General features: G+C 33.6%; 1 long non-coding RNA gene across 1 annotated transcript in view; it reads right to left on the reverse strand.

Moving 5' to 3' along the window:
- Positions 1 to 363: 363 nt before the first annotated feature.
- LOC122211206 overlaps positions 364 to 19,396 on the reverse strand; it is a 68,165-nt gene continuing 49,132 nt past the window's right edge. Inside the window, exons 4-5 of the long non-coding RNA XR_006198557.1 lie at positions 4,659 to 4,712; positions 364 to 571 (exon numbers count right to left, since the gene is read on the reverse strand). This is a non-coding gene — a long non-coding RNA (uncharacterized LOC122211206). The remainder of the gene's footprint in view (positions 572 to 4,658; positions 4,713 to 19,396) is intronic.

Here is a 19,396-nt window from a genome sequence, read left to right on the forward strand (position 1 = left end):
TATATGATTACCCTGGATTACTTGTAATCCTGATTACAAGTCTTAAATGAATATTACTATAAATCCTCCAAAATTATCAAAATTATTAAAATATAAGGATGAATAATGTGTTTATAGCTAAAGTTGTTCATATGTTAGCTGCTTATTATAAGTCTTTATGCTTTTGATTTCATATGTCAACACTGCTAAATGATAGATTTCATGTGTCCATTTCATTGGCCTTGTCAGACCAAACAGAATTTCCACCAAAGAATGATAAAGAAGAAGTGAAGATTATAGTTCTTATCTACTACATTTGTTCTTCCAGTTCATTTCACATAGTATTAAAGAAATCAGCAAGCCACTAGGATCTCTTGGCTCTTTTCAGGTTTAATTCCTTTGCTAAAACAAATGCTTTCTCCCATCCTTTGACTTCTTTTCTCTTCTGTGGTAACATTCTCCATTCCATCGGACAGTGATCTGTTGTTTACATGCCAGATTTTTAAGCCATTAATTTATAGCCAGACTCTCTTGATCAGTATAACAGGTATTCATCTTTCAGTTGTATTTTGTTCTCTTGCTTGGTAACAGACTGGATTGAAAAGCAAAAGGACTGGGAAAATAGAAACAATTGCCTGGGATAGGTTACATAGTACATCAGGATACAGAGACTCCAGCCATGTGCAATTTGAAATTCACAATAATGGACATTTCACTTTGTGAGACTTTGCTATTATCAATAGAATATGCTATTACAGAGAATGGAGGAGGAGAGCTAAAAATAATCCATGGTATTGTGCTGGTATCCATGTGGCATTTCTGCTGTTTAAAACTTCTGCCACTTTGTATGTGCAAACCAGTTAGACATAGGAAGGCTTTTGGGTCATGTACACAATCTAGCTAGTCCCATTTCTTTTTAAAAGGCATGGGAAGGGAAAAAAAAGGGCATGAGAAGAAGAAAGACATGAAAAGCCATTTGGGAATTTTGTGTGTGGGTGAAAGGTAGCCCAGAAGCTAGCAAAAAATATCTGACTTCCAACATTTGTCCTCATTAAAATGTGATACATGTAATTGTACTGTTAATACATTAATTTTAGTAGTTTTGTTCATAATACCATCTTCTACAAAAATGAACATATGAAATCAATCATATGAAAACAATCGCTGAAGTTCCATACTCCTGAAAAAAACAAGAATGATTTACGAAGATACATATCTTCTTTATTATTCAGAAATCTGATCATTTTTTTAAAATAATTAAACGTTGGCATTTTAAATGCAAGCTCTACTTTCAAAAGGTTTGTGACTTGGCTGCAAAAATCAATACCTAGCTAGAATTTGGCATAGTGAGTATGTAGTGCAGTGACATTTCAAATGCGTTTTTCTTAAATATACCATGAACTGTATTTCAAAGAGATTGGCAAGTTTAATTTCAGAACAATTCATTGCCTCCCAAGATCACCATCCCAGCTACCTTACATAAACACACTATCCAGGTAGAGTATTAAGATACACAGATTTGTGGAACACTGAGAAATCTCAGCAGAGTGCAGAGAACAGAAGAGTAACTTCATTTGAAAAGTTGCTGCTTCATTGTCTCAGTCATATCCTTGTTTTGGGGAATGTGGGATCTTGGAGAAAAAATTGGAAAATTTCAGCAAGTTCTATTTTATAATGTTAGTAGAGTGTTACAATTCATAATTTTCAAGTGAACTGAAGTCAGATACACCAATGTAAAATAAGCAGAGAAAATAGTGATCGATGTATTGTTTAATGCCCTGTGCTTCAGTTGAACGACAAATAATCAAAGGCAGAAAGGGAAAAAGGAATGCCGAAATGGGTGAAAATGTACCACAGCTGTATGATAACAGGGACATTAGAGTGAAAATCAACAGATGTGGATTTGAGAATCTTACTGATTGTGAAAGCAAAACAAATTATCTTCCTTTTTTAAGTCTTGGAGGTTTCAACTGTGAAATAAGGAATTCAGTTATTTAATGCTAAGAAATATCTATTTTTCTTTAATTTTTATTTGTAAATGCTAAATTAAAATCCTTTAGGTTAATGACCAATTAAGAATTTTATATGTATGAAATAAACTCTTAGAAACTAAAAAAAAAGTCTGATATTTGTAGATCAATGATCTGATCTTTAATTTTTCTTTTTATGTCTTAATTTTCCTTTAATTTTCTGTTTTCAAGCATACAATTCATAATAGCATGAATGATAAGAATTCCATAATTCTGGAGGATAGTACAGAACATAAAAGTAAAAAATGCTACTGTTTTAAATAAAAGAAAAAGTGTATAATTAAAATAAAGCTTTTCCTTTGTCCTTCTGAAAGATTTATAAAATATTCGGAAAAACTTATTTTTACATATAATGAATATTCTGTAGTCATGGGGCACTTGAGAATTTTAAATGCAGGAAGCTGGACCATTCATGCCTACCATCATTTTTGACTGTACTTTTTGCCTTAATCCATACTGTTTTCCAGTTAATAATTATGAATGTTACTGATGTTACTTTTGGGACAATTAAATATGCATATATATATGCATAATACATATGTGTATAATATATATATAATATAAAATATATATAAAATATATATAAAATCTTATTTGATTGTTTCAATGTACTCTGTTAAGTATAGTGTATTTTTCTAGTAAGAATTCAATATAATTTTTCATATCTGAATACACCATTTGGTCTATTTTTAGAGAAGACCTAGCCTCATGAATCTGCTTTTCTCACCATTGTCTCAAAATTCTCAAATGTCTGCTTCTTACAGATGGAATCACTGGAGAATTGAGAAAGGTGGAGTTTGGCCTTTTGCTAGCTTTAATATGGTTCTTTCTTTTAGGGCAAGCCATCCCCTATAAAAGGACTTTTTTTATTGCTTTGCTGTTTATTTTGATTGAGTCTCTTTCTCTTTCTGTTTATATTCAAATAAAACTTGATGGGGAAAGAAATCTTTCTAAAGGCCAAAACAAGATCAGTAAACATAACATCACAAGGCGTATTTTTATTTTCCATGGGTACTAACCGGTTACTTAATAGCAAATTTGTCAATCTGCTGTTCCAAGTAGTCTCTACCTTTGCCAAAATGAACTAAAGTCCTAGATCTAGATCAAAGGTTACACTTTCTTCTTTCTGTGCTGGAAGTGAGCCCAGAGGTCAAAATGTAGTAAAATAAAAATATATACTTCATCATCCAAAACCAGAGAAAGTATTAGATTGTAGATGGCAGAAGATTAAAGACTTATTAAATTGATGTGCTAACTAATTTGAGAAGAAGAAGATGAATAGCTTTGGCGAACACCCCTCTGCCAACTTGGCATTGTCTATTGAATTATATTAATTTTGTGGAAGATCCTGAATATGATAATGAAAGGAAGGTCCAGGTAAGGGAATAGTACATAGGTACTAAGGGCAAGAGAATGTGGCAAATAAGGGATTGTAAATAGATTTAGAAGCCTAGAAAGTATAATAGCTATGACAATTAATAAAAATAAAATAGTATAAGCCAATATTTATTGAATACACTTACATGAAATGATACCAATTATGATGTTTCTGAGCTCTCATATCAAATATGTATAATAGGTAGAATTATGTAAGTCAATAATTGTGTAATAATTTTATTCTTTTTTCACAATCTCATTACTTAAAAATACACAGGTAGATTTCAATTCCATGAAATAAAGAGCTTAGAAGTTTTTACACCTGTTCTTATAATAAGAAAAAAGCTAGACATCCTGGAAATCAGTGACTTTTTGTCAACCCATCAGAAAACTAAGATTTCAGGGCAAACAGCCAACCGAAAATGTCAAGAGATGGATCTATCCATAGAATTATATCTGAGATCTGATTACCTAGAGTAATGGGTGTTGGAATCGTGACTAGTGGCACTACTTAAATAGTAATTTTGAAGAACTGCTGATGTAGTAGGAGACTGAGAAATTTCTGAGGCCACAGTCTTTGGGAGGTCCCACACTTTTATAGGCTTACCTCCAGGAACACCACCAGATTATCAGGGTGAATTCTGAGAAAGATGCTGCTTATCACAGCAGCAGGAGGAGGGGAAGATTAATCCTTGAGACATAAACCCAGAACATTCTCCATAATAAAGACCCAACACTCAACAGAAAATGCTTTGCCAAAAGCTTACCTCAGCTAGATGAAAGGAATTTCCTCCAATCTAGCCTTTTCTGACTTTCCTGTCTAGCCCAATGTTTAGAGAAAGAATGTAGTAGAGAGAGAGAGAGAGAGAGAGAGAGATTCTAAACACTGTAATTAGGAAAGGGAGTAGGGGACCAGGGTGGTGGGGTGGAATTATACCACTGGAAAAACACTTGTGGGGGCCACATACCAGAGAATCAAAGCCTGAGATTTAAACATTAGATTATAGAACACTCTCTTCATCTTGCACTATGCACCATTTACAACAAGGCTCTAGTATAAAAACAGTGTATTACAACAAAGAGCTGCAAGAGGCAGACTCCTTACAGAAGTTAAAGGCAAGCATGGTGACAAAAATAATGACAGTAGAACAGTTTGATCTGATGGCACTTAAAGCTGCAGCGAGCATTAAATATAGTCCAACTCCTACCCAAAGTAACATAAATCCTCACCCCAACACCTACTTACCTTACTCCCTATGACCTGATACATACCTGGCTTTCAACTAACAGTTATTAATCATGCCAAAAGGTGAGAGAAAAGATAGTCTGAAAAGACAAATCAAATGTCAAACTCAGTCTCTGATATTACAGATATTAGAATTATCAGACAGGGAATTTAATATAATTATGCTTATTGATATGTTAAGGCTTCTAATGGAAAGCATAACATGCAAGAACAGATGTTTAATGTAAGTGGAGAGATAGAAATTCTTAGAATTAAAAGGAAATGCTAAAAAAAGAAACTTCCAACACAATGAATATTGGCTTTGATGGGCTCATCAGTAAACTGAACATGGCTGAAGAAAAAATCAGTAAGCTTAAGTATAGGTTAACAGAGACTTCCAGAACCAAAAAGCAAAGAAAAAATACAAAAGGTAACATCTAAGAACTCTGGTACAATTTTAAAAATGTTAATTGGAATATCAGAAGGAGAAGAAAGAGAAAATTTAGCAGAAAAAATATTTGAAGTAGTAATTCATGCAAATTTCAAAGCTAAAGACAGACAACAAACCACAGATCCAGGAAACTCAGAGAATGCACAACACACACATACTGATGTGTATTATGTTCAAATTACATCAAAACATAATACTGCCTAGTAGAAACTAGGTAAAAAAAATGAATTGGCAATTTTCAAAGAGAAAAACAAAACAAAACTAATAAAGAAGAGGTGAGTGAACAGGGAGCCTGGGTGGCTCAGTCTGATAAGCAAGCGCTGTTGTACTTTGGCTCAGGTCATGATCCCATGGTTTCTGAGCTTCAGCCCCACTTCGGGCTCTGTACTGACAGCTCAGAGCCTACAGCCTGCTTTTGATTCTGTGTCTCCCTCTCTCTCTGCCCCTCCTCTGCTCACCCCCCCACTCTCAAAAATAAATAGTAAAAAAATGATAAAAATAAGTATTAAAAATTTTTTAAAAATGAAGGAGAAATAAATTTTAACAAACAAAAACTGAGGAAATTCATTGACGGTAGGCCTTTCTTCCATGATATAGGAAACATTATATATACATACTTCAGGCAGAAGAAAATTTTATAGGGCAGATTTGTGGGTCTAAGTAAAGAAAGGAAGAAGGCCAGAGAAGGAATGAATAAGGTAAAATAAGATTTTTTTAAATTTTTTTAATGTTTATTTATTTTTGAGACAGAGAGAGAGACAGCATGAGCTGTCAGCACAGAGCCCGATGCAGGGCTCGAACTCACAAACTGTGAGATCATGACCTGAGCCAAAGTTGGATGCTTAACCGACTGAGCCACCCAGGTGCCCCTAAAATAAGATTTTTTAATTTGGGGACACCTAGGTGGCTCAGTCAGTTAAGTGTCTGACTCTTAATTTCTGCTCAGGTAATGACCCCATGTTATGTGAGATCAAGCCCTCCTTTGGGGTAGTATGGACAGTGTGAAGTCTGCTTAGGAATCTCTACCCCCACCTCTCTTTTTCCCCTCTCCTGCTTGTGCTCTCTCTCTGTCTCTCAAAATAAATGAATAACTTTTTGTAAACAAAAGATTATTTTCTTATTCTTAATTGTCCTAAAAAGATAACTGTTTAAAGTTATAGTTCTAAGAACGTACTGGGTGAAAATAGCATATGTTCAAGTGAAATGAATGACAGCCGTGTCACAATACATGCACAAGAGGAAATTGGGATATTCTATTATGTACCTGCAGTACATGTGAACTGATACGGTGTTATTTGTAGGTGGACAGAGTACTTAAAAATATAAATTGTGAACTCTAGGGATGTAGTAAAAAATTAAAAAGAGGTATAATTGGTATGCTAAGAAAGGACATAAAATGGAATCATTTAAATTGCTTAATTTACATTAAAAAAAGCAGAAATAGTCGCAAACATATTTATCCAGTTGGATTAACCAAGAAGCAGGTGGTTATATACCCACACATGGCCCATACTCACATCAACTGTCCACACTGAACATTGATTTATAGAGAGGTATGCTGGAGAAATATATCAATTATTATTAGAACAAATATAAGCATAACTTTTACACATTACAATCCAGTCTTGGAATCATTGCCTTGTAGAGTTGAGGGATTCTTAGTTGTTTTTTTTTGTTTGTTTTTTGTTTTTGTTTTTGTTGTTTTACTTATCATCTACATCAATCATTTTCCTTCCTTTGACATTAGAAAACTTGTACTCTAGTGCACTGATATTGAGTAGTTTTCTTCTTAAATTTCTTTAAAATTAATAGAAGAGCATTTGCTTGATGTACTGATGCTCTTACCCTAGTGAACAAAAAAGTATTTTTGAGCTAGAATATTAAAATGCATTTAAGTGTTTGTCCTGCCCAAACCCTGGAATCCATAAGGAGTCTTGATGCATTATGAATGTGTCTAAAGAGAGAATGGCATTGAGAACTCAAGTTCTGTGTACTGGGTACTACTGGAGTGCCATTGCTTCTCAGTCTTTTCGGTGTACAGAGCTAAAGAATATAAGAATGCATACTAAACCAAGAAAATAAATGTCCATGCTGATGTATCTAACTATATGCATATGTGTGTGTGTGTGTGTGTATACACTATATTATGAATTACATAGATTCATTATATATTCATATACATGTATATAAATATACATACATATATATGTATGTATGTATATGTTGAAACCGAGGGCACCAAACTGATGTAGCAACTAATAATTTGAGCAACAAAATAAATACGATAGTACTTGATTATAATCCATAAAACCAAAATAAAATGAATCCATAAAATAAAATGAAACCATAAATAAAATGAATCCATAACAATAACTCTATAGTGGAGAAACCAGGAAAGTCAACATCACGGGTAATAAAACAGAGCAGTATTATGAACCCTGTCATATAATGCTTTCAGAAGAACTCAACATCAGCTCTGTGATATTCTTGACAAAAATACATAATATCAGTCTAGTCATGAAGAAGCCTAACACTCAACCAAACTGACTGTCATTAGACAAAATAAATTATTAATATTCTTCAAAAATATCAAGGTCATGAGAGACAAGGAAAGCTTGAGGAACTGTTACAGACTAAAAAAGCCTAAGGAGAAATAATAACTAAATACAATGTGAGATCCCGAAACAAAAATAACTTCAGTGGAAAAACTGGTGACATTGGTATAAAGTCTTTAAGTTAGTTCATAGTATTGTAGCAATGTTAATTTCTTGGTTCTGACAATTCTTTGGTTACGTAAAATGGAAATATTAGAGAAAGCTGGAGGAGAGATATATAAAATGTCTTTATAGAATTCATCAATTATTCTCTGGGCCTTAAGTTAGCTGAAGAGACCTTTTAAAAGATCTCTATTTGTCTTGGGATTCAAATATTTTATTAACAATTATCTAAACTCTATCCAGCTCTCTTGATTCCAAGTTCAATGATCTTTTCAATATTCTCTGTTCTTCCAAATCTTTTGGGGATATTTTTTACTCAAAGTACAATTGATCTGGTAATGCATTGAACTTGAAGTCTATTGTTAGCCCTCATAAAATATGAAACTCATTTTTTAAAAAGTCTCACATATCCACATTCTTGATTCCTCTAAAAATAATCCAGAAACCCATCCACCTAATTTTGTGGTTACTCAATTAGTTATTCTCTGCAAAAGAGATGAGAAAGCCAAGATTTATTTTCAAGAAGGGAGTAGGTTGTCTTTTTTTTTTAAAGAGATCGTAGAATTATAGAGAAAAAGCATTTAGAATATTTTTATGTTTCTTTCCTATCCTAAGTGTCTTTCCTATCCTAAGTTTGTTCTTAAAATTGGTAGCTTCAGATTATCCAGGTAGTTTTATAATACTGTTTTGTTTCTTCTGGGCCGTTTAAAAAAGAACATATTAAGACAATATAGCTTTTTAAAAACATTATCAGTAGAGAAAATATACAAATTCTGAATATATAAAATAATGGTATTTCCCCTGGACTTCTGAAATCAGCCTTGTCATTCTTTAAGCAATAGTTAAAATCATATTTCCTGATGCTAACTTATAAAATAAAACTGTTGGATATTCTCATTGACTGTGCTCTTTGATTTTGCTGCAATTTCCAGTGCCATATAAGAATATCTATTAGTATGTGATTGAAATGCCATCAGTGCCTACAAAAACATGCAGAAAATTTAGCTCACAGAGTCACATGCTGAATTTTATAGATGGTTCTATAGTGGTATTGCTATTAGTATCGAGTTACTATTCATAGCATTTAATGAGAATATTATATAACTGTGTTATATAGAAATTAATCATTGATTAAAAATCATTATTTGGGGATTTATCAGCAAAATACTGATTTTATTACATTAAAATTCTGGATTTGGAAATATTAGGCTAAAATTCCAAACTTCTGTCATTTTCCTGAGTCTTCCACAATAGCATCTGCAGTGTCCTCATTGACTAATTGATTTTGCATGAGCTTCATTCCCATTTTGAGTAGCTAATTAAGACGATTACAATTGTCATTTTACCTTAAAACTTAAAGTGAAGTTACTTCTATGAAAGATCCTGGACAGAAACACATAGAAACAAATCCATTTAAACAACAAATTACTTTGAGGATCCCACAGAGGTAAACTCAATAGGAGCTGTTCATAATACAAACCCTGGGGACATCCTTATTAGTCTACCCACCAAGTGGACTGTGTGTGTGTTGTGAACTCTGTGGGCTAGCAATAGCCAATAATTTAAAGCCGGTAGAAGAATCATTCCATACATTTAAAATGTGATCACCTACTCTTTGCTGGCATTTAAAATAAAATGAAGAAGTGTAAAGTTGGCGAAATGGACTTAAAATTCTCCAAGGGCATCCATAAAGTTGTCTTGTGGTTTTGTATTGACAACTTTATGTTGAATATGGATGTTTAGGCTGTCAAGGATTTCCTCCTTTTAGGATGGTAGGCAAGAGAGACATAATATTAAATGTTTACTGAGTCCCTGTAGTTTTCCTGCCTAAAATAAAATATGCTCCAACAGAATAATTGCCAGATGGTTAAGGTAGGTTGTGGTGGTAATAATAAGATGAGGAAGAAGATGATGATGGCATGCTGGAACTTTGAATACCAAAAGAAATATAAATAACAGAGAGCATAATTTAGATAGGATATGGTTGCCAGAACTCAGAATATGTAGCCTCTAACAATCATCCTTAAATTTGTCTTTATTCTCTCTTGATCTGTGTTAGGGAGTGTTATTAGTGATTTAATGAAACCACTTTCACTAATTTCTTATGTAGAGTAAAGAGAGATGTAAGCCAAGTTAAGCTTCCTTTCAATATGTTCCTATGTGTACTATAGATAGCAGAATTTCTAAAATAAAGAAGTCACACAGAATTTAAGTTCACAGTATTTTAGAGATGGATCCCAAATTCACTTACTATGTTATTTCTCTCAATCATTTCATTGGGAACCTTGGAAACTAAAGTAAACCCAGGCTTTTGAGAGTTTTATATTACTTGGAAACCTATACATTAAAGTTCTATATCCTCCACCATAGAAAGTTTACTATAATTAAATATCCTGTAATATAAATCTCATAGGTACTTCTAGTGTAATTTACACAAAATCCAAAAATCAAAAGCAAGTAAGGAAAATCTGACGACAATGCCATTAGAAGAGAGGTAAGGCAGAAGCTCATTCACAGTCCAACTTCATTTAGAGGATAGAGACACAAGGTCTGCTTGAATCACATAAACTTTTTGTTCTAGAATTGTTATTCTTCAATGTATTATACAGTTGTGGGAACAAGATTAGTTACTGGTGGATTGTATTACATTTCCCTTTATTGTCTGCCAAAATATGCTATGCATATATATGTCTTATTTTCAAGTGAATTTTAATACTTTGGTGTTGATTTTACCTCTAATTCCATTCTAGTTTTTTCAGTCTTAAGTCTTAGTGGCTTTGAAAGTAAGAAAAAAGCATCATCTAAAACTGGTTTTGCTTTATTTTGGCAATACTAGAAATGCAATTCATGTGTTCTTGGTATGAAAACATGAATAATATGATATTGTTAATAACTATGCTTTTAAAGACTTCCTATATATCAGAAGCTTATATTATTTCATTGAGTTCTCTCAGTAGCTCTTTTGGCCACTGTTATGTGTAATGAAACACAAAATTATTTTCAATCTAGTCAAGTGTAGAAGATTTAATCCCAGATTTGACTGGTACCTTTGTGCCTGCCAACACTTGAATAAAGTGTATACAATTATGAGAAATTGGATAATTAGTTAAGATTAGGATTCACAATCTTGATTTTGGTTCTTAAAGAGTTAAAGGAAACATTTCTTGGTTAAGCATATTTCTTCCTTCTCAGTTCTTAAGAAAATACTCAGAATTTTACTTGTGGTACTGCTTGCTGAACTCTTTATTTACATCCTTATCTTGACCAGCAGATAGATGATTAAAGTGCTTTTTCTTTCCAAGAAAATTGTAGTTTCTGGTCTAGCATTTTTATAGTTCTACAGAAAGACCAAAGTAGTGATCTATCATTTTATTATAATTCATCACTATTATCTCCTCTATTCATAAATAAACATGGTGGGATTTGAAATTTTACATCATGTTCTACTTTGTCAAAAATACCTTCTTGGGGCGCCTGGGTGGCTCAGTCGGTTAAGCGTCCGACTTCGGCTCAGGTCACGATCTCACAGTCTGTGAGTTCGAGCCCCGAGTGGGGCTCTGGGCTGATGGCTCAGAGCCTGGAGCCTGCTTCCGATTCTGTGTCTCCCTCTCTCTGCCCCTCCCCCATTCATGCTCTGTCTCTCTCTGTCTCAAAAATAAATAAAAACGTTAAAAAAAATTAAAAAAATACCTTCTTCAATGATTTCTAGAATACCAATTGAAGACTAAATTGTTTGAACTGTTTGAACTTGAAATACATACTGAAGGAGGAAATCCTTGGATACTCAGATCGTGATTTATATAATACATATATTCTGATTTGCTCTTTGCAGATTAATGCATTGACATTCAGATATTTTGGGATTGGCTTAGCGACTGGAATTGATATTTCTATAAAAGAATTTAATCATTATTAGGGAGAAGATGCCTTAGAGAGATTCCACATATCAATTGAATTCAGAATTAAGTTTGGACAGGTGGTTGAACATAGAACATCTTCTCAAATGATTAGGGAGAATCATATAGAATGATTCAGTTTGTGACTGCTAGGCATTATACCATTTAGCTTTTTGTTTCATGTGGAAGAGGTATGCTGCAACTCCTTTTTTAATTAACATAAACACCTTATTTTCTGTCATCAAACCAGTTATCTCTCCTGAATTTCTATCAATTTTTTCCAGTTTTCTATTCAGTACCCCCTTTTAGTAACAGCAAGTTAATTTTTGTTTGGGAAATTATTTACTTGCTCTTAGGAAATAGTTTTGTTTTATTTGCTAAAACTAATGTCCCTCTCAGAAAGACCTTATATGTAATCCCAATTTCAAAGACTATGAAGAATGACAAATAGAATTAGGTTTCCAAGTGCTGTCAGTTTGGTTTACTACTAGACCAGCAAAAATGCAGAACAACCATTATCTAAAAGATCAAAGTGATAGGTGAGTTGACCACATTCCATTTCTTACCACTCTTTCAGGTTTACCACAGTTTTGATCATGAATTACCATATCCATCTTCTTCTGAATGAGAGGTGAATATTTGGTCTAAGTTAGACAAATGCAATTTTCTCCTCCTAGAATTTAAATATGAATTTACAGAATTTGATTCATTATGGAACTAATATTCCATTGTCCCTTAGAAGCTATTCTTTTGTTCCTTTTACTTATATCCTTCTATAGTAGGACTCCCTTGTATTTTTTATATTCTTATAATATCATATTTCTTAATTGGATTTTTAACAATATTAGTACGTATCTAATTTTGTATTCTTTTCATTTATTACTTTTTAAGTAATCTCTATCCTCACCATAGGGCTCAAACTCATGACCTCAAGATCAAGAGTTACATGCTCTACTGACTAAGCCAGCCAGGATTGTTTTTTTGTTGATAAAAACTCCCAAAGTATAATCCCTTCAATCTCATATACTTGACCACCACTAATTTTGTGTTTTCATTCCAAAACTGAGACAGGATGATACATTTAAATCTAAAATATTCCTGAGAGAAAGACAAATAACATATGATATCAGTCACTTGTGAAATCTAAAACAAAACAAAACAAAACACTCAAACAGTGAATAAACATACAAAAAAAGAATCACAGAATATAAATACAGAGAACCTATAAATACAGAGAGCAAACTGATGTTTGCCAGAGGGATGGGGTGCAGGATGGAAAAAAATGGGCGAATGGGTGTGGGATATACAGATTTTCAGTTATGAAATAACTGGGAATAAAAGACAGCGTAGGGAATATAGTCAATGATATTGTAATAGTGTTGTCTGATTATAGATGATGGCTACACTTGTAGTGAATATAGAAGAATGTATAGAGAGGTTGAATCACTGTGCTATACACCTGAAAATCACATAACATTGTGTATCAACTACACTCAAATAAATAATATGAAAAAATATTGCTGAGAAGACATGCTGTGTTAGGATTTGCAACTTGCTTGTTGTTTACATTACATTATGGTTTTTCTGAATCCGTGCTTGTCCTTTTGAAAATAATCTTTTACTATTCACAAAATAACTGTTGGTATTAATTTGTGTCTTAGTGTTCCTTTCTGACTTATGTCACATTTCTGAAACTCACTTGATTTTATGTATTTACAATTTTTGGGCTGGACCCCTTGCCAAAAAGGACAGATCACAATTTTTGTTTATAATAATGATCTCTGGTCACTAACGATATTCCATTGCCACACCCACATTGAAAACTTTTACCTATAGAGTGTCATGTGTAAGAGATGAATCACTGGGTTCTACTCCTGAAGCCAAAACTACACTATATGTTAACTAACTTGAATTTAAATTTTAAAAAATATATAGATTTCAGAAAAAAAAGAAAACTTCATGTATACATCTTGTTTATTTGTTTATTTATTTATTTATTTATTTATTTATTTATTTATGTATTTCTTACAGAGAGAGAGAGAGAGAGAGAGAGTGCAGGAAAGGGGCAGAGGGGAATAGAGAGAGAGAGAATCCTAGGCAGGCTCCTCACTCAGTGCAGAGCCCTATGCATGTCTTGCCTCCAAGATTTTAAGATCATGGCCTGAGCTGAAATCAAGAGTTGGATGCTTAAGGGACTGAGCCACCCAGGCACCCCACATGTAAAATTTAAAGTGCCATATTTTACAGAGGCAGTTTTGCTGATCGATTATTTTTTTTTCTTTTTCAACTTTTTATTTAAATTCCAGTTAGTTAACACACAGCACAATACATCATTTTCAGGTGCAGAATTTAGCGATTCATCACTGACATACAACACCCAGTGCTCATCACAACAAACGACCTCCTTGATACCCATCGCCCATTTAACCCATCCTCCAGCCCACCTCCCCATCAACAACCCTCAATTTGTTCCCTATAGTTGAGTGCACTTTATGGTTTACTTCTTTCTCCCTACCCTCCACTATGTTCATATGTTTTGTTTCTTAAATTCCACATATGGGTGAAATGATATGGTGTTTATCTTTCTCTGACTGACTTGTTTCACTTAGCATAATACTCTCTAGCTCCATCCATGTCATTGCAAATGGCAAGATTTCATTCTTTTTTATGGCTGAGTAATATTCTTCTTTATCCATTCATCAGTGGATGGACATTTGGGTTCTTCCCATAATTGGCTATTGTTGATAATGCTGCTATAACCATTGAGGTTCATGTTATCCTTTGAATTAATATTTTAGTATCTTTTGGGTAAATATCTAGTAATGCAATTGCTGGAGTGTGGGATAGTATTATTTTTAACTTTTTGAGGAAACTCCATACTGTTTTCTGGAGAGCCTGCACCAATTTGCATTCCCTCCAACAGTGTAAAGAGGGTTCTCCTGTCTCTGCATCCTGGCCAACATGTGTTGCTTCCTGTGTTGTTATTTTAGCCATTCTGACAGGTGTGAGTTGTTACCTCATTGTAGTTTTGATTTGTACTTCTCTGGTGATGAATGATGTTGAGAATCTTTTCATGTGCCTGTTGGCCATCTGGATGTCTTCTTTGCCCATTTTTAAACTGGATTATTTGTTTTTGGGGTGTTGAGTTTAGTAAGTTCCTTGTAAATTTTGGACACTAACCCTTTATCATATATGTCATTCACAAATATCTTCTGCCCTTCCAGAGGTTGATTTTTAGTTTTGTTTATTGTTTCCTTTGCTGTGCAGAGCTTTTTATCTTGAAGTCCTAATAGTTCAGTTTTGCTTTTGTTTCCCTTGTCTCACAAGACTTATATAGTAAGAAGTTGCTGCGGCTGATGTCAAAGAGGTTACTGTCTGTGTTCTCCTCTAAGATTTTGATGGTTTCCTGTCTCACATTTAGGTTTTTAATCCATTTTGAATTTATATTTGTGCATGGTGTAAGAAAGTGGTCCAGTTTCATTCTTCTGCATGTTGCTGTCCAGTTTTCTCAACACTATTTGTTGGAAGAGACTGTCTTTCCTCCTTTGGATATTCTTTCCTGCTTTGCTGTGTATTATTTCTTTTTATGTCAATAGTCCTTTCATTCTTTTTACACTGTAATTTTGGTGTCTTTTTAAAAAACTGATTTTTTAACTGATTAGGAATGACGATAAGTACGGATTAGTATTTTTCAGATTACTTTCCAATAACTGTACTCATTAAAAAATTTGTAATTGTAAACGCCTAGCAGCATACAGTAGACAGTGTATAACTTTTGTTTTTATGAAAGTATGAATTGGGTGAAATTAATGAAAGAATGAATAGGTGAATTTAATATAATAGTAAATTTGCTTTCGTATTAAGGTGAACAAATAGCAATCATTTAATTTGATAAGTAAAAACTAAGTTGATGTGATACTAAGGACCCCAATTCAAGTATAGAAATGCTAAAAATACAAACATAATTTTATTTATTTATTTATTTATTTATTTATTTATTTATTTATTTATTGTTGAGAGACACGAAGTGCGTGTGGTGGGAGAGGCAGAGAGAGAGGGAGACACAGAATCTGAAGCAGGCTCCAGGCTCTGAACTGTCAGAATAGAGCTTGACATAGGGCTCGAACCCAAGAACTGCGAGATCATGACCTGAGTCAAAGTCAGACACTTAAGCAACCAATGTAATAAATACATGACTTAGACATACTTATTTGTTTTCAATGAAAAGAATGACATAAGTTTGATATTAAATGTATTATAAATTGCCTGTAGCTTCATAAAATATATCTATCTTTGGATAAAATTTCAATTAACAGAATTAAAGTCTCCCATTTCTCTAGTCTGTAGTAATTTTATCATGCTGTGTGAGTGTGTGTGTGCATGTGTGTGTGTGTTTGTATTATTTGGTTGTAATTACCACTAGATTCTGGGACCTTAAAGGTAGAGATTTTAATTAAAAAAATTTTAAACATTTATTTAAGTAATCTCTATACCCAAGTGGGGCTCAAATTTATGACCCTTATTCAAGAGTGGCATGGTCTTCTGAGACAACCACGCACCCCAAGATTTTAATTTTTAAATTTTGAATCCCCATATTTTAGATTTTGAATCACTCTAGTTCTAGAGTGATGTTATGTAGAAAATGGGCACTGAATATATATTCTTGATTAAATCAATTGACAATTACAAGTATTGTTTCATAGTTCTTTTGTATTTCAATGCTGCACTGGTAAAATCTTATGAAAGCATTTCTCTTGTCTGTGATTAATATAAACCCTAATAACAATTACATTTAAAATATACCATATTACTTCTTAAACACATTGCATTTCTGGCCTTTTCTTTCAACTTTCTGTCCATTCACCTCAATGCCTTAGTATTCACACAACTCAGTTGACATTTCTTCCCCAGAAGCATGTACTAAATATTCTTTCTCCCTATTACTTGTTTTCAAATATTCTTTAAAGAGAAATATCACACTTATTCCTGAAGAGCCCTCTTTATCTTCACACTTTCACACCTTAAGTTTTTTACTTGACTCCAAGTCAGTTTCTTATTTATATAATTCTTATGCCAATCCCAGAACACTGCTTTCTACTCTAGGTAGTCTGTTGCTGAAGCACTTTGTTTTAAAATACAGGTTTTTGACTCTTAAACACAGAGAACAAAATGGTGGTTGCCAGAGGGGTGGTTGATGGGGCAGATGGGCAAAATAGATAACGGGGATTAAGAGTATACTTCTCGGGGCACCTGGGTGGCTCAGTTTGGTTGAGCTTCCGACTTATGCTAAGGTCATGTTCTTGCAGTTCATGAGCCCAAGCCCCACATTGGACTCACTATTGTTGGTGCAGAGCCCGCTTTGGATCCTCTCTTCCCCTCTCTCTGCCCCTTCCCCATGTGCTCTCTCTCTCTCAAAAATAAATATAAAAATGTAGTTTAAAAAAGTACACTTCTCATGATGAGCACAATAATGTATAGAATTGTTGAATCATTATATTGTACATTTGAAACTAATATACTATATGTTCATCATATGTCAATAAAAAATAAAAATTGTAGGTTTTAAAAGCACTGTATAGTGACAGATGATAGTTACACTTGTGGTGAGCATAGCTAATGTATAGAGAAATTGAATCACTAAGTTGTATACCTGAAACTAATGTAACATTGTGTGGCAACTCTACTCCATTAAAAATAAATAGTATGAGGAGCACTGGGTGTTGATTGTAAGTAATGAATCACTAAATTCTACACCTGAAACTAATAGTACACTGTATGTTAACTAACTGGAATTTAAATAAAAACTTGAAAAAAAAAGAAAATATTACATGAATTAAATGTAGGTTTTATAGCTATTCAGGTATGGCAAAGCCAGCATGTCAGGAGACAATCACCATTGAGAAGAGAATTGCGACACTCACTGATTCCAGGAGAATGGGGCACCCCACTCCCTGGGAGGCCAGAAGGGCAGAAGCACTAAGGTCAGTTAGGAGGCAGTTAGGATGTCAAGGAGAAAACAACCTTTGTTATGGTTTCCATGGGAATGAATGGGTAAGGCAGAGTAAACAGATTGAGGATTGGCTAATACCATTATGTGATTGGCTAATCACCTAATAAGTGAGGTGATTAGGGCAGAGGAATAGTGGCCCTGAGTGTAAAAGTCCTATAGAGTAGGTGGTTGGGGTGCAGGTTGTGGATTGGTTGGTTCACATATGAAAATCACACTCACAGGCATGTCTTTTACTCTCAGTATTAGCTAATCCTGGGAGAAGTAGTTTCTCCAGTGTCAGCAAGGCCTCAAAGATCAAAGCATCTAAATTACAACAAATAAAAAGATGTCCTTAATACACCCTTTCATAATTAAAAAAAATCTATACATTTTTATTTATTATTTGGATCCATTACATCATTGCATATCAGTTCAAGTGCTTGAGTGGTGTTAACCATGGTTTTCCTTTCAGAAATTTTGTTGACTTCTTCCTATGAGATTATACAAGTTTAAGAATTTGGTGAACCTACCTTTTATTGATTCCATCAGGCTTCCAACCATAGGCTTTCACATCTGTTTGCAGCTCCCTGGGTACTCTATGGACCCTACACAGAGATAAGTTTGGAAGAGTGGAAAAATCATCTAATTACAAGTTAGCAATAGCAAATTGTATATTTTGAATAATGTAAGGTTTTTACTTTTGCTTTGCTTTGCATATAATGGATGTCAGGTTATTTTAGTGGCTTATTCAAATTTGTTTTTAGGGCGTTGGTGAGTTTGCATGTCTTGAATTATGGTTGAGTTTTAGAATCTTTCAAAGAGACATTTTAAAATTTTGTTCTCTCTCAAGTTATGTTTGTTACATGTTTTTCCTTGTTTATTGTGTTTTTTTTAAGTTTTTTAAAAATTTATTTTGAGAGAGAGAGAGAGAGAGCACATGTGCACACACACACACACATGGAGGAGGAGCAGAGAGTGAGAAAGAGAGAGAGAGAGAGTGAGTGAGAGAGAAAGAGGGAGATAGAGGGAGAGAGAGAATCCCAAGCAGGCTCTGCCCTGTCAGCACATGGATCCAGCCCAGGAACCATGAGTTCTTGAACTCCGAAATCAAGAGTCGGATGCGTAATCAATTGAGCCATGCAGTGGACCCTCCTTGTTTTTTACTTTCTTTTTTTTCTTTTTAATGAAACTATTGGTAATTAAAGAAATGAGTACTTCACTTATCATCTGCTTTGCAAACATTTCCCCCTACTTTGTTAGATGTTTTTGCTTTGTTAATGGCATTAAAAACATATATTTTAATAAAATTAATAGACTCTATTTTTTAGCCTTTTACTCTAGGTCTTATTTTAGGTCAGCTTACATAGTCCTTTTATACTTTAAATTGATAAACTTATTTAACCAGATTTTCTTCTAACATTTTATTTCTGTGTCATATTTCTGACATAGATCTTTCGGGCACCTGGAATATATGTTGGTATTTAAATAGTGTCTTAATTAGATAGCAAAACCAGGAATATATTTAGGATTGATTATAAACTCTCTATGTGTTATCTAGTGACAAACTTTTTTTGTCAATAATAATGTTTTAGTAACCAGCAAGTCTGTTAATACTCTATTTTTCTTTATCCTGATTGTATCTTGATTTTTCTTACATGCTTAATTTCCAGACGAACTTTACTATATCTTTGTCAATTTCCAACAAAAAAAAACCACAGAAGTCTATTTTAAT

The sequence above is a fragment of the Panthera leo genome, chromosome F2 (genome assembly GCF_018350215.1).
Source record: "Panthera leo isolate Ple1 chromosome F2, P.leo_Ple1_pat1.1, whole genome shotgun sequence".
Taxonomy (NCBI): Eukaryota; Metazoa; Chordata; class Mammalia; order Carnivora; family Felidae; genus Panthera; species Panthera leo.